Below are 16964 nucleotides of genomic sequence, written 5' to 3' on the forward strand. Positions count from 1 at the left end.
TTTGAACTTTTTTTTTTAATTGACTAGATTTCAAGTTGACATTGTCCCTTTCCCTTGTTAATGGCCCAAACTAAATCACAAGAGACGCAATTACTTCATTAATCACCGTCTTATAATGTTTTAAAGGGACACGGTCTGGTCTATCATCTTGCAACATCAAGGGGTGTGTCTCCACTCTCTAGTATGTGAGTTTCCTCTTGGGATGTAGACACTAGTAGCGTGATTTAAAGTGTAAGAAGGTAGTCACTCCCCCCATAGGGGGCGTTTAATAAAAAAAAAGCCAAAAAACCCCCAAAAAACAAAAAACAAGGGAAAGGCTGTAAGTTTAGCCCAGGCCAGGAAGGAACCCCCGGAAAGTAGTGGAGTGCTTGCTCTTGCGTGTGTGAAAACAGTAGCTGAGGTTTTTTCCAGCGGGCTGTAATTTGACTGTTCTCTTTGGCTTCACTCCAGAGCCAAGTCCAAGTGGTTAATCTCTCCATCCCCCCCTTCTCCCACCCGTGGGGGGAAGTCAGCTGCAGCCCGAGGCCGAGCCGAGCCGGGCCTCCCTCGGGAGGGGCTGAGCCTGCAGGCAGAGCTACGGCTGGAGGAGGGGAAGGGGGCGTTTTCCAAGCCGCCCCGGCCGCACGGGAGGAGCAGGAAGTTTGGAGACTTTAAGCTGCTGCCCTAGAGCCTGAGAGGAGCGGCAGGAGCCGCCAGAGGACTTGGCGCTGCGGAATGGGCACCTAGCGCCGGCGAGCCTCGACGCGACTGCGGGAGACCAGCGCTCACCACCCCCCCCCCCCCGGATTTAAACACTCAGGGGGTGTGCGGGGCTGGCTGGGGGACGCCTGTCAGGAGCCGCCGCCGGCATCCCGGGGAGAGCGAGCGCTTTGTCCTGCGGAGCAGGTTTCCTCCTCCACTGATGCAAACCCTCAGGTAGCGCCTTCTCCTGCCCGTTCCCGGGGCTGCCGCTTCTCCCGCTCTCCCCGGGGAGCCCCGAGCGCCCGCTCTCTCCCCTCCGAGGCGGTGCGAATGGGTCTCCTCCCCCAGGGGGCGCAGGGGAGAAGAGGGCTGCCGGGAGCCGGCTGGGTCCCCCCACCCCGTCTCGGAGGCGGCGGCTGCTGCGGGGAAGAACCATTGTCGGAGCAGGCAGCGGCGGGGCTAGGCTGTGGGGAGAGGCGGCCGGGAAGAAGGGCGGCCTGAGTCCGCTGGAGCGGGAAGGGGCGTGTGTGGGAGCCGCTCCGCACCCGCCGGGGTACGGCAGGGCTAAGCCGCCGCCCGCCCGCGGGGCCATTTGCCCTGCCGGCCGCTGCGGGGAGGGACAGAAACGGGCGCCGCTTCAGAAGCGCAGCGCTGGGGCGGAGAGAAAGGTGAGGCCGCGCCGCTCCCCTCCCCTGCGCGAGCCGGGCGGAAAAACGGGGTTCAGGTTCCCGGGGGATTGGCCGCGCGTTTGTTACCTGAAGAGAGAGGCGGGGCAGCCGCGCGGTGGCTGGCCGGGGCGGGCTCGCGTCACGGATAGTCTCAAATCCTCTTGTGTCCCGGCACGCCTCTAGTGCGGGGCCGGTGTGGCCCGCAGTCCTGTGTCGCTCCTGTGGAAAAGGGAACGCGGTTCCTTTGCACGGCTGCCTGTTTTGCTGGTGAGCACGAGCCTTTAGGTTATAACACAGGGGAAGGCAGCAAGCGTGGCTGGGGCTGGAGGGAAACACCTGGCGTGTTTCAACTTCGTTAAGCTCTGGCGTCTGAGGCACGGGACAAGCTTTGCTTTAGTAGTACTCGCCTTCCTAAGAAGATCTCTCCTGCCTGGGTAATCATTGAGAAGTGTAAGCCAGTGGAAGAGCCATTGTACCTATAACCTTTCTGAAACTGGGGGGGTTAGACTCCAGCCCATTCCTTCAGTTATGTTTGCTTTGAATGAGGAAAATCCATCAATTTAGAAGTTGTTTGGACTACCCTCCTTCTTTATGTGGCCCCTCTCTTTCTACTCCAGCACTGCAAAAATCGGTCGTGTAAATAATGCAGTGCAGGCATATCACATCAGGTAGTAAAGCATCCTGTGTGTAATATATTTATGAAGGATACAAGCAATATTCAGCTGTTTTTGTCCACAAAAGTACTTTTGTGTTTGGCTACAATTCAGTGTGATCTTAAAATCTGAGCAAGGGAGATATTTTGTACACACAGCACCAGAAGTAGTTTTCATTAACGTTTAACATACTACATTATTAAATCTCTGAAAATTTAATACTGGTTGCATATAATGCCTCTGTTTTGGACCACATGTTAAAGCCAAAATGGATGGTGTTAATTATTTGGAATTAAACTCTACAAATTCTAATGTATTTTTATTAAACTTGACTCTTTTAAAATAAATGTAGTTAGTGTAAATTTGGTTCTGATGTCTGTTCCCTAAAGCATTTAAAAATGTGACCAATCATATTCATATATATTTTCTCTTTTGGGTGAGGTGGTAGTCTTCCTGTTTCCCTTTTGGAGCCCTGACAATTTCCCTGTTCCCTGTCCTTGGTTTCTTTTCCTGACTGTGAAGGCCTTATGTCACAGCTGTTGTCCTTCTGGAAGGATAGAATGGGAGCCCTCCAGAACCCATCAGCTCCAATCCTTAAATCAGCCAAAGGGTCATTGTTGAATAAGATTCACTTCATTTCCCCTTTTCTTTGCAAGCCCACAGCACTCCCAGCATGAGGCACAAGGGGCCTGGAACAAAACACAATTTAAACATTGGGCTGGCTCTTGGTATCTTTTTTCCCCTTAACTGGTAATTGGGGTACTGATACAGTTGTGATTTAACTTATTTCTTGCCCTTCCAATCCTAATGTTGTTTGTATCAAAAGTGTGAGCAAATAATGACATGAAACTGCCTACATAAATCACAATGAATCGGTGATTTAAAAATAATAATTAATACTAACTCTATATTAGTAGTAGTCTTCTTTGCCTCTTTGTTTCCTTCTTGGAAGGAACTGCCTAACACTTGTGGTTTAGATTTCCACAAGTGTTTGTTGCTCAGGTCTCTAGCTAAATTTATAAAGGAATCCTGTTAGCTTGTACAAAGCTAAATTTGGCTGTAGCAACCACTGGATGTATAACTTATTGTGGTTAGAAAGGTACATATGTAACTGTCTTAAGCTTCTGATTTTTTTGGCATGCAGTTGTCTTAATTCTGAGAACTTCTAAAGATGCACATGGATGCTTTGGCTGACAGTATACACAAAATATGAATAAAGTTAAATCTCATTAACTTCACAGATGCTTCTTTTAGAATAGTAGAGGGGGGAAGCAGAAGTTCTTGCCCCTAGAGGGCATTAAATGGTTCCCTTATACATCCAAATATTCAGTTCTTTAACTTTAGCTCCCCTTTCCCTGACAAAGTTGACAACCTGGAAACTATGCACAATACTCTGAGAATGTTTCAGTAGTTTCAATATTAAATGTTTGTCATATTACCATGGTGTTAGCATATTATTGGATATTTCTAAATGTTTAAACAGTGTAGAGTGGGATGTTGGTGGATTTATATGTTATAATGTTTAGAACTTCTGTAACTAAATTTGTTAGTCTCTAAGGTGCCACAAGTACTCCTCGTAGTTATAACTTCTCTGTCATTAATATATTAGTGTTTGTTCTTACTGGTATTTAATTTACCATAATTTGGTCTTTTTAAAGAGGGAAAGCTCTGTTAAAATTAAGGCACAGAGTATACCTTTCAAACTGGCTTAAGTTTGGGGTCAAATATTTCTCCTTTTGAAAATCCTGTGCAACTCTTTGAAAGCTTTCCACAAATTGTCCTTATTTTAATAGATGGTGCAACAAGATTTCTTAACTAGAATGCCTTTTAATTGTTAGAATCACATCTAGAGAGAGAAGTTTAGAAATGTAGCTTCTAAAGGGTTAATCTCTGTCCAGATTGTTAGTGCTTTGTGGAACAGAGGGAGAGGATTTATTTAACTTGCATATTTACGTGCACCTTTGAAGTGAAGCCCAGGTGGAAGATGATTTAATACATGGCTTTTGAGATCTTTTCAGTGGAGGACCTCTGCTTCCATTAAACTTTATTTATGGAAATCACAAAGAAGTAACCTTACTTGCTGTGAGTCATCTTCAGCTTTTTACTTTCCTTGAACAGGATGTAAGGGTGGGATCCATGAAAGGATTTAGGCCTGGTCTACACTAAAAAGTTAGGTGGACCCATCTACATTGCTTGGGGATGCGAAAAATCCATGGGGGCGGGGAAAGAATTCTTCCATCAGCCTAGCTACCGCCTCTTGGGGAGGTGGATTACCTACATTGATGGGAGAACCCCTCCCGTTGGCATAAGTAGTGTTTTACATTGAAGTGGTATAGTGGCGCAGCTGCAGCGTAGTGTTTCGAGTGTAGACAAGGCCTTATGTGTTGCAGTGCTGCGCATCATAGCACCTAGAAAATCACAGGAACAATGCTGCAATTCACAAAGCTGAATTAGGCACCTAGGATCCCTATATGGGGAAAGATAAGTACCTAGAAATGTGATGCACAAAAGCCAGCAATGCTAGGCAGAGAGCTAGCTAAGCTAGCCAATGGGAGATGCTGATGAGAGGCATGTGTCTTAAGCCCCGCCCCTCTCACAGAGGTAGATGCCTTGCAGGAGCCTAGACTTAGGCCAGCGTTTCTCAAATGCGGCCACCAGGGGCTTTTCTTGTGGCCACAGCCAACCTGGGTGGCGATTAGGGGCGGGGCAAAGCGGCAGCCCCTCCCTCAGGACTGCCAGCAAATGCTGGTCCGTGCCTCCTCCTGGAGCCACAAACACTGTAAGAGCAGGTGACCGGTGTGAATTCCCCACCTTCCCAGGGGCGGTGGTGCTTGGGTGTCAGCCCTGGGGTGGTGGGTGGCAGGCTCTGGCTGTGTGGGGGCAGGCTTCGGCCCCCAGCCACAGGGCTTTGGGCTCTGGCCCTGGATGTCCAGTCCCAGGCTCACCCCCCCACATGTCACCACTGACCCCTCCAGCCCCCGCATCTCCTTACCTGCCTCCCCATGCAATTTGTCGCCCAGCTTGCTGGGGCTGAGTAAGTATGCTGTGAAAACTGATATTAACAAATATCATTTTCACAGTAGCAAACTTACTAACTAGCAAGTCTAAAAAAAAAAAATCAACCAAAAAAGCAAAACATGAAAAGCACCTTATTTGTATTTCTATTCTGTTAAGGTCCAGTAAATAATGGAGACAACTGTACATTATTTTTATTATTGAGACTGCAATGAATAAATTACAATGACTTGGACACATATATGTGCATATTTATTTGTTTTTCCTAAAGTTAATTAAATATTTTAGGAAAAATTGTCAGAGTGGCCACCAGCAAGTGCAGCCACCAAAAATTTTGTTGTGAGAACCCCTGATTTAGGCACCTATCTCCGTTTAGCAGTCCATGAACAAGAACCCATCACCTGGAGTCAGGCATCTAAGATGTTTCTTGCAGGAATGAGTTAGGCATCTCCTTTGCTCCACACAAATCCGAAGAGGAGGGGGAGGTGGTGTCAGCCCCCACCTTATAACTTTTAGCCCAGTGGTTAGAGTACTTGCTTGTCACAGGGGGAGAAAGGATGTGAATGTGGATCTCCCACCTCTCAGGAGAATGCTCTAACTACTAGGCTGTGGGATGTTCTGATGTCAGGATCCCTTAGTCTATCCTATTGAAGCTGTTCCTTGGTGGATAAATAATCAAAGAGTGGTTGGAGCAGGGGGGAGTGGACATGGGGTTTCCCACCATTCTCTCTCTCTCTCTTTTTGGCTGTTCCACGGTGGATAAATACTTGCTTAGTCATTGGGGGGGAGAGAGAGAGAGAGAGAGAGAGACTGACTCTGTATCCCAGTGTTAGGGCACTGCTGGGTGGAAGATACCTATTCGGGAAGGATGTTTAAACCCTATTGAAATAAACTGGATATCATATAAGCATGTTTTCCTGATTTTTGGGCTTTAGACTATAAACAGTCCAGTGCAAGGATATTGTCTTTTCTGCATTTGTACAGTACTCAGCACAACAGGGCTCTGATCCTGATTGAGGTCTTCATATACTATCATAATTTATGACTAATGTTCTGAATGGACTCAGATGAGACAGTGGTAAAAATGCTGGTACCCTGCCTATAGTAACTCACCCATCATCAGCATTACTGGTGGGTCTGCATCAGTGTAGACACAGCCTCTATCTATATAGTGCCTTCATCTGCAGCCTATGGTTAGGAAAACTGTTGAAGTGTAACTAAAGATATCATAAACTGGGGGAGGGGGACACAAATATAAACTCTTATTAGTGTTTTAAAAGAATACTGTCTATAGATTAAACACAGCACTCCAAAAACGTCAAATTGAAATTAGTTTGTATATTGATAGACGTCTGATCTCTAAGACTTAAGTGTGTAACACTGGATTTTGTGTTTTTAAAAAACAAACAAAACATTCAGAATGGGTGTTATAAAATGTGTAATAAACCCCAACTCATGAACACAACTTTTAAAAAATAGCCTGAAATATGGAATTCATGTTTTCTTTTTTTAAAGACTCAAATCAAAGCATTTGATAAGATAAAGTAAACATTTGCAGAATTCCTCCTAGGAAAGTAAATCTGAGAAACAATCTATAAATCAATCTTTAAAATTCTAAGTTAGTTTAAAGGAATCTGTCCTCTGCATACAAAGCAAAATATAAACAGGAACCTACAAAAGAATAATTTTCTAGGTGAGTATTAGAGAAAAACATCTTATCTGAATACAGTAGAAATTAAATTGCCCTAGGCTACTTGGAAATGCATTAATAAAAATACATTACAAATATGTAAAATAGCAGCAACCATTAGTGTACTGTAAACATGAGACACATCTGAAGTGTGGTATTACTCTAAAAAGTAATGGTAGAATATGGCACTCTGCTATGCAAGAGATCTACTCCCTGACTCTTCAGAGTCTTCATACCTGCTCATGTTAGTAACAAAAATAACATTTTACAACTTTTTATTCCCACCATATGTTCTGCAATTTTAAGAGACGGTGAGTGGGAGTCACTCCAGCCCTGTACCAAATTTGAAGAAAAATAGGACTGTAGGAGTGTCACTGAATTCTTAGTTTGGCATGGAGAACCTTTGGTGGTGATGAACGTGGACTGAATTTTCAGGCCAATTGGAAAAGATCCTGTTTTACTTGCAGAGTGAGAAAGTCTGACATAGAAATCACTGAGAGAGGACCAACATGGATCCCTATAATACCATTTAACTTATTTTCTTACAAAGATGTTCTTCAGAGAAGAACTAGACTTAAAACAAACTTTTTTTTTAACAGATTCTTTTGTTCTGGGGGGGGGGAGGGGGGCAGAGAAACTAGCCGAGCTCCTTTGTGTAGCTGTAACAGTATTGCCGACTGAAAACATTAAAAACAAACAAAAAAATCACAGGTCAGGCGCATAGCTTAAAAATTGTGAGATTTTTTTACTCTCTCCCCCACCCCATTTTTTTGTTTTTTGAGGTGGGGGGAGAGAGTAAAAAAATATACCTGGGGGTGGTATATTTTCCAGCTTTTTTCTGCAATTATAATTAATAGGATTTTTTTAAAAAAGAAAGCTTAGATTCCCATATATTAATAACGTGACGCCAGGACTTGGGTTTTGAGTTACACAGAGCTGTGTAGCTCGAAAGCTTGTCTCTTTCACCAACAGAAGTTGGTTCAATGAGAGAGATTATCTCACTTTATCTCTCTCATATCCTGGGAACAACACCATTGAAAAAGTTAATTAAATATATCACTTGAACAGTAACAAAGATATTGAAACAGTGTTTCTTCTGCTGACTTGAGCTTCCCAGGCTGAGGCTCTGGGGCGGCTTCATTGCAATGTAGACTTCTGGGCTGTGCCATCCCACCTCACAGGGTCCTAGAGTCCAGGCTCCAGCCTAAACCTGAAAGTCTACACAGCAATGAAACAGCCCCACAGCCCAAGCCCTGTGAGCCTGAGTCGGCTGGCATAGGTGGCTAATTTCATTAATCAGTTACAAGGTCTGATGCAGATTGCCAGCAGCTTGACCCCATCACAACTGGCAGCTGCTGAAGATTTCTTGGTGTTGGCCTTCAGGGCTAAGTAACCAGTGCACAACCCTTTTTGGCACTTATTTGTGTCGCTCAAGAGTGTGAGGTGACTGTATGTTTGGGATTGATAGTCCAGAAAAAAGATGACTTCTGTTTTTAATGGTACTCCAGTATTTGACTCTGTCAGGCTTGTCAGCGTCTCTTTATTACCTTATTGATTTGTATAAGGTAGCCTAAACTCTAATGCATTTTTATAATGTGCTATTAACAGTCACTACATGTGAATTTTTACTTTAGAGCTCAATGCAAATTAATGAGCCTGCATTGTTGCTCTCTGGCTAATGTCAGTTCACACTTATATAAGTAACATTGGGGTATTTAAAATATCAAGGTGCACATATTGTCTTAGGAAAACTATTAGTATTTTATTAAATTATTTAAAAAAACCCACTGCATTAGATTCTTACCCCAAGGTTTTTTGTGGAGTGCGCAAATGAACCAAACGTGCTCTGTGTTGTCTGGATATGAGACTTAGTTGGGAATCATATGGGAGTATGGGTTAACAGGCTGATTTGATGGACTGGCATTCCATTTGTAGGAGTGTTTTGAAATCTGAATAAATTATTTGTAAGACTGTGGAATACCATTTGTATTGGGTCAAAAGCGAGACAGGTGGTCTCGGTTTGGGTTCCTCTTTTGTTCACCACAGCAGAGTAGAGAGAAAGCTCTGCTTTTAAAATACATTTATTGTGTTGAGACAACTTCCATGCTTTGGGAAAATCTTTTGAGAACATCCAATATTTCACTCAGCGCCATAATTCTGGCCCATTTGTGTGCTCCAATGATGAGTTAAGTGCAACTTCAGAATGCTGCCATAGGCAAATTTGGAAATGAGGATGATTTCAAAGACTACTGTGAGACTAGTATATAGCACCTGTCGTCTTAATACTGGAAATCATTTTGGCTGACTTCCATCCAGAATATGTTCTGGAAAGAAAACTTTGTCCTGACATGTTTTTGAGGATGATGCAGTTTTCAAATTTGTGTGTGGTTGTTTTCTGTGAAGTGCTCCAAGCTGCCAAAATGTTTTACATAGAAGAACGTTGTCATTCCTGGCTAAGGTTTAGTTAACTTTATATATAAAGTGTCTACATTTTGCTTTCTTTAGTGGGTTTTGTTTAACTTGGTCCTGTATAAGGCTTCTCTTTAGGTCTGAAATACTCCTAGTTAGATTTCAAATCTATGGGATACTCTCACATTCTAGAGATATCTGTTGTTAATGTCTTCTAAATGCGGTATGTTTTCTAAGAGTAAGTTTAGTTTGCAGTGTTTTTATTAGTTGTAGTGAATTTCCAGAATAACTATTTTATAAATCACAGTATCAAATCCTTATGTACTAGATAGCTAACTGGTTTAAGGAGACAACCTGCCTCCTAAGTTTTCTGCACAATAGTGAAGAAAGAATGGCTTTTATGTTAGTGTATGAGAAGAACTTTATACCTGTTGACAACCTAGCTACTGCTAGGATGCCTGAATAATCTCATTCCTCTAGAATTTAAAGAGAGTCCCTTGTTTACTGGAAGTCTTTAGAACAAGAGAAACATATGAACTAAATGGAAAAATAGGAGAGAAAGTATACAGGCCATTTCTCATCTTGATTTTACTTTAATTACAGCCATAATGCAACCAGGTACCTGGACACGTGAAAGATTGCAATTGGAATATAATCAAAGAGTAAACCTTGTGAAGTTACTTTTACATAATTGTTTCCAAATTCTGAGAAACTTTACTGGCAGTTATTCGACATATTTAAGTAGAGTAGAAAGCTGACTCAAAGTCTTCAGGAATACATTAAAAGAATATATTTTTTTCTCTTCAAGTAATTTTTTACTGAGAAAAATATGGAAACAAGACTGCTTTCTTGAGTGACATGAACAGTTATCTCTGTTCTGAAGGTCTATTACAGTTTTCAGCATTGTGTTACCCTGTAAGTTTAGTAATTACGTGGTGAATATTTTTTTTATTAGCTCCTCCTAACTAATGTATCTAAGTTGGTGTAGTTTGGTGGCTATTTTTGTTTTGTTTTTTTTGCTTAAACGGAGAATCTGTTTTGATGGGCATCATATCTCTTTGGTAAGAGTGCATATAAAGCAATACTGAATAATACAATTCATTCGGGTAGGGTAATTTTTTTTTAAGATGTAGAACTTTGCCTGTTTATGGTTTGGTTCCCCCTAAACCAAAGTAGTTTGGAAACTCAGCAGGGATTCTATTTATTCTGGCATAGGAATAAGCATCAGGCCGAGCTTTCTGGTCTCAAGAACTGGTAATGGTAGGAGGCCTCTGTAATATTGCCAGCCAGCTAAATGCCTGCAGTATTTTGCCATACAGGAAATCAATTGCAGCTGAATGTGCACAGTTTCCACTCCAAGTTTATAAACATACCTTCCAGTGATTTTTTTTTTAAATCTGTTTTTTATCTAGAGTCTTAACTTTAATAGTTACTTGAAAGTTCAGAGTCAGAACACTTGATATTTTGTTTCCAAGGCATCTACCCACTCTCTGTTATCTTGGCATTAGATCATGGTGGGATAGAAGTATGAAACAAAAAACACAAATACTTATTAAGGAGGGATGATATCACTGGATCATGAAATCCTGAAAAGCAGGTAAACTTCAACCAGTGGCTTACTGAGACCTCATTAATAAAAGGAGGTACGTTTACTATACTGGTTCTAGAGTAGCAGCCATGTTAGTCTGTATTCACAAAAAGAAAAGGAGTGCTTGTGGCACCTTAGAGACTAACACATTTGTTAGTCTCTAAGGTGCCACAAGCACTCCTTTTCTTTATACTGGTTCTGTTCCTGATTGTATAACTGCATGGAATCTGGAAATGAGCAAAGATGGAGGAGTTGCTGAATATGGATATACTTGAAGAACTGCTATTGGAGAATCTATTTTCTCCATGAAGTCCACAATTCTACATTCTTCGGGGTTAGAGATCAGTTAAGCAAAATTTGTTAGAATAGGCTACAGCACCATTCTATCAAAATAGACACCTGATCTGGCTTCTGACAACAAACCAGAGTGTGTTGGTATTGATGGGCACCTTACTTTGAGTGGCTCCCTTAAAATATCCAGCTTAGATGTGGTTACAGTTAAAACAAGTTTTTGAATCCTAGTGTGGCTCTAGTGGCTTTGAGGCCTTTTTTAACACATAGCTGCTTATATCAAGAACAGATGTGTGCACTATCCATTTTGGATAGATCCTGATTCCCTTTAGACTTGTCTCCATAGGTGACAAAAATATCTTGAGTCATAGAGAGGAAGGATTAAGCTAAGGTGGTAGCCTGGAACTCAGGAGATCAGCTTCAATTTCTTGCTTCACCACAGGCATAGTATGTGACCTAGGGTAAGTTATTTAGGGCCAGTTTTTTTAAAGGTATTTAGGTACAGCTAGGTGCCTATTAGGATTTCCAGAAGTGTCTATGTGCCTAGTTCCTGTTTACAATGGGAGTTAGGCACCTAAGCATTTTTGAAAATCCCACTAGGTGTCAACTGCATTTTTAGGTGCCTAAATATCTTTTTTTTTTTTTTTTTTTCAAACTGACTCTTGACAGGGGCAGAGATACTTTCTAGAAATAGAGGTACTTTCCAGCCTCATGGGGTAAATACTTTAAAGATGGTGAGGAGATAGGGAACTACAGCAATGGCAGGCATGTAGCTACCTAAAGATAATTGCTATGGATACACTAGAGAGCGTATAGTGACACAGCTGCACTTATGCAGCTGTGCCACTGGAAGCTCTCTAGTGTGGCCACTCTGAACCGACAGGGAGAGGGCTCTCCCATCGACTTAATTAATTCACCCCCAATGAGCGGTAGCAGCTATGTCAGCAGGAGAAGCTCTCCTGCTAACACGGCACTTTCCACACCGGCACTCTAGGTTGGTGTAACTTATGTCATTCGTGAATGGCTTATTCACACCCCTGCATGACATACATTATATAAATGGTATATTAATGGTAGTGTAGACATAGCTAATGTAACATCTGAAGGGCTAATGTGTTAGGACAGTATTTGTTAGGCCCTGTCCACTCTAGGACAATAATTAATTGCAACAACACACACTGTTGCCAACCCCAAACGTTCAAATATCCAAGTAGACCTCCCATCCTCCTACCACCCCACCCCAAATCATGAGGCAGGTTTAAAAATCTAAAACAAAAAGAACTCAAATGGGGCTTTGTTTTATGTGTCTTCTGGGTCTTCAGCCTTTAGGGAGCATTCAAGTAATGTCTTTAAAGTTTTTTTTTCCTCCAGATCCATGAGTGTAGCTAGTAGCTTAGTGTAAGAAAAGAGCTAGAATCTTTAGATGAGATCTTAGCTCTTTTTTTGCTTAAGTTTTGACATGGCACCAGAAGTTTTAAGAAATACCAGTATCACAGGAGTTGGCAACACTGCAACCTTTTTTGTGTTAAACTTGGTTGGACAGTGTGAATGGGACCAAACTACATTTTAACCGGGTTAAAAACCATATGATGATGTATCAATGAGTATTGGCGTGACCAAAATGTGATGTAACCTGGTTGAGTCACAAGAGTTTAGCCACCGTTGTTAAACTAAGCTGTCTTCCTGTGCAGATAGGACCAGGGTGATCATATGTATTCTGAGTGATGAGAGTTGAGCTCAGGGAGATACACCAAGAAAGATTTCAAGCATATATAGTGTGATTGAATCTGCTCAGGAGGAAATGATGAATGTGTGCCTAATGCAAAGATGTGTGTTTACTGATATTATTATGCAATTATCTGCATATTCCTCTGTCTTAGAAATATAATGGATAAAAACAGAATGAAAAGGAAATGCATTTTCTTACCAAGGAAGAATGGTCTTGTGTTCCTAGGTCTGCCTGAGATTTCCTGTGTGAATGTCATACCATTTCAAGAGCAAACTGGTAGTTTCCCTCCAGGCTTATGTTGTCATAGACCTAGAGGTTCTATATCCTGTGGTAGAATCCTGATTATCTGAAGATCTTGGGAGACCTCAGCTCCTTTGGATAATAGGAAAAGCTGACTCAACAATGTCTGAATCTGTATGGCCAGAACAGACAACTTGTTCCCCCCAACTAGTCAAAAGGTTCTGGTGTTCCTGAGGCCTTTAGATTAATAAGGATGGAGATTCTACAGTAGGTTTATTATACATGGCAACTGGGCATAGAAATGATTTCACTCCAACTCACAAATCTGACTGACTGACTTCCAACAAAAAAGGAGCCTTTGGAAGATTGTCTTGGAAGAAAGTGTGTATTCAGTGATCAGCCTTGTGGGTAACTCCAAGGGCGCTGTAGAGGCAAAATACTTGGAGAAACCCAGTTACTTGCAAATAACCTGATTTTATTTCTTCCAGATGGAGTTTCTAAAGCTGAAACCAATGTGGTGTGTGTGTATGTATGTATGTATAACTTTAATAGCACACCCTGTTTGTAATGCAGAGTTCTGAAAATCAGAGTTGCAAATTAAAAAGAAAAAAAAGGTTAACTAAGATGGTGGTGTTAGAACATTAATTTTAATAATATCTTTCATTACCAGCTGATGCCAGGGTTTAGAACATATTTCTGTGCTTTACCTTAGCAATCCAAATGCATTTGAGAGCGTAACCAATTCTTGGTAAGCAGCATTTCCTGGCAGAGCTAGTATATTGAAGAGGAAACGAGGGTCTGCTGTGTTTTTGATTGTATAGTACTTAATTAAAATGAAATTCTTTCCATAACTTGCATCTGATGAGAATGAGAGGCCTTACGCTCTGTTGGATCAGAAGAATAACTATCACTTTAATTAACAAAATATTTCATGGAGGCCCAAGAAGAACTAGCAGAAATTCTTTGTCAATATTTTACTAAAATAGCGATGTTTAGTATGCATATTTTAATACACAATTAAAAAATGTTATGGTCTAAATTGAATACATTTGTTGCTGTTATTTGCTGAAAGTTAATTACAAAGAGATTTATTTGACCACAAATGTTGTGTATGTACATTTATAAACTGTACAAAATAAAGCATTTTATTAGTGTTCAGTATGATATACACACATGCAAAAATGCACATTGAGCTTTTGCTCTGGATCTGGAAAGTTATTGATTTTCATAAATTGTTCGTCAACTCAAAGTACCCATTCCAATTCGATCTAACTTAAATCTACTTAAATCTAACCTTTTCAAATTTTGATGAGTTTAATATGTTCTGATGATGAACAAGGAATAAAACTGACTAAAATACTAACAAGGGCTCTCAGGTATTCCCATCTTCACTGCCCACTGAAGTAGCAGTGCTTAAAGAAGCAAAAGGATTTCTAGAGTTCTTTGGGAAATATGACAGGAACATTATGCAGGTTGTCAATGAAGCACATCGGCAAGCATTGTATTGAAAAACCTGGAGTGTAGGAATATGCCTTAGAACAGGCTGTAAAGCAGAGAGACTGGGGGAAAACATGAAGTTTAAAGATCTAAAAAAGAATTAATGTCTTGTGAATGTGGGAGAAGAGAGCTGAAATATGATGCATTGATCTTGCTTTTCTGTAAAAGCTCAGTTCAGTGGTTGGGTCTGATATTGGCCCTTTGTGGCTTTACTTTTAATTATATAAAGAGCTACCAAATAATGGCTAGGGAATGTGCCACACCCATAATTCTGATGTTTCCGATGACATTTCCTCTGTAAAAGATTTTGAAGAGGAAAAAAAAAAAGGTTGGCTGTCTGAAGTTTATATTTGTTCTGATACATCCTAATTCAACAATTACATCAGCACTGTGGTTTCTCTCCCCCCCCCCCCTTTTCTTTTTTTTCTGATTGGTTTCTAAGCTTGATTCCTTTAAAAATAACATTAAGTCACAGCCGGCCTGATTTTTTTTTTGAGCAGAATTAATGGGAGCTGCTGGTGCTCAGCACCTCTGAAAATCATGCCCTCTGTGTAATGGAGAAGGAAATATCAGATCTATGCGATTGCTCCAGGAATTCAGAGGCTGTATTTAATATGCAAAGTGTGTTTTCTTAAAAGGCCAATGCACTTTTTAAAAAATGTTCATTGCTCATCTGAGCATCATTGTATTCTTTGTTTAGGCCAGATCTAAGCTTTGTTTCTCATGCCCCAAAATCAAATGCCTAAGAGCTAGAAAGATGCATGGGAAGGGAAGGGCACTGTACAGCTATATGGAAATTGGTTCCTTAAAGATCTGTTCTGTCATTAGTGTGTGAAGAAGGCATATAGAATGAGCAAAAAGGGTTCCAGCTGTGGTGATGTCATTTTGTGATGTGGAGACTTTTTTTTTTTAAACTGGGGCCCTAATCTGGCAACGCACATACTCAATTTCTTAAACACGCAAGTAGTTCCACTGATATCCATGAGAATATTTATGTGCCTAAGTTTAAGCATGTGCTCAAGTATTTTGCTAGATTGGGGCCTAGGAACTTTGCTAAGGCCAACTAATTGTAAATAGCCCCAAAAATCCATCATTTGTAAATGACTTCTGGTCAGACTGAAATAATGCCATTATGAACTGCCTAGCCCATTTTGTCATCTCGATACTTTTATTGAGCCTGTAGCATTCCACTGATTAGAGTACACTGTACATACTTTATTTTTTAAAAAATAGGGTTTCAGCTGTACTGAAATTCTGTTAGTGTGATCTGCATTTAAAGCTGACATTTTCAAAATTGTAGATAAGAGTAAAATGAACCGTCTTTTTTTGGGGGCAGAGGAGGGAAGAGCAGAGAATTAGGGACTTTCACTGTTTTGCAGTGTTCAGACTTAGACATTTAAAAAAAAATCATCTTGAAGAAAGTCACTTGAGAAGGACAAGAAACCTACTTCTCAACTTGCCTTGTAAATAGTGAGTTGTTAATACAACGACCCTGCTAAATTTATAACCCACTCCAGTGGATTCTGTCTGATGTTCTCCAGCAGGAGGGCAAGAGAGATCATGCACAAATAAAACCTAATGTTCCCATGTGATAGTTAGACTCAATGTACTAGACCAGGGGTGGGCAAACTTTTTTGTAATTGTAATTGAAATTGTATGGTGGGCCATAAATGCTCACGAAATTGGGGTTTGGCTGCAGGAGAGGGTGAGGGCTGGGCGTGCAGGCTTTGGGGTGGGGCCAGAAATGAGGAGTTCAGGGTGTGGGAGGGGGCTCCAGACTGGGGTAGGGGGTTCCGGTGAGGGCTCTGGCTGGAGGTGCAGGCTCTGGGGTGGGGTTTGGGATGCAGGAGGGTGCTCTGGGCTGGGATCAAGGGGTGCAGGAGGGTGGGAGAGGGATCAGGGCTGGGGTAGGGGGTTGGGGCACAGGTTGAGGTGGGGGGAAGAGCTCCGGCTGGGAGTGCAGGCTCTGGGGTGGGGCTCAGGATGAGAGGTTTGGGGTACAGGAGGGTGCTCCAGGCTGGGACCGAGGGTTTCAGAGGGTGGGAGGGGGATCAGGGCTGGGCAGAGGGTTGGGGCACAGGAGGGGGGTCAGGGTGCAGGCTTCGGGTGGTGCTTACCTCAAGCAGTTCCTGGAAGAAGCGGCATGTCCCCACTCTGGCTCCTACACAGAGGCACGGCCAGGTGGGTCTGTGCACTGCCCTGTCCGCAGGCGCTGCCCCTGCAGCTCCCATTGGCCGCAGTTCCCGGCCAATGGGAGCTGCAGGGGTGGCTCTTGGGGCGGTATGCGGAGCACCCTGGCTGCCACGCATAGGAGCTGGGTGTGTGTGTGTGGGGGTGCTGCTGCTTCCGGGAGCTGCAAGGAGCCCTGACCACGCCCCAGGGCTGGAGAGCCGGACCTAGAAATCCCCTGAGCTTGCTCCCCAGCGGGAGCTCAAGGACCGGATTAAGAGGTTGTCTGGGCTGTAGTTTGCCCACTCCTGTACTAGATCCACCTACACCAGAA

General features: G+C 42.4%; 1 protein-coding gene across 2 annotated transcripts in view; it reads left to right on the forward strand.

The window, feature by feature from the left end:
• The first annotated feature begins 652 nt into the window (after positions 1 to 652).
• PLEKHG1 (pleckstrin homology and RhoGEF domain containing G1) overlaps positions 653 to 16964 on the forward strand; it is a 215895-nt gene continuing 199583 nt past the window's right edge. For both annotated transcript variants that reach the window (XM_074948609.1, XM_074948610.1), the window contains exon 1: positions 653 to 915. The gene's annotated coding sequence lies outside the window, so the exon portion shown is untranslated. The remainder of the gene's footprint in view (positions 916 to 16964) is intronic.

Source organism: Natator depressus, chromosome 3 (genome assembly GCF_965152275.1).
Source record: "Natator depressus isolate rNatDep1 chromosome 3, rNatDep2.hap1, whole genome shotgun sequence".
Classification (NCBI taxonomy): Eukaryota; Metazoa; Chordata; order Testudines; family Cheloniidae; genus Natator; species Natator depressus.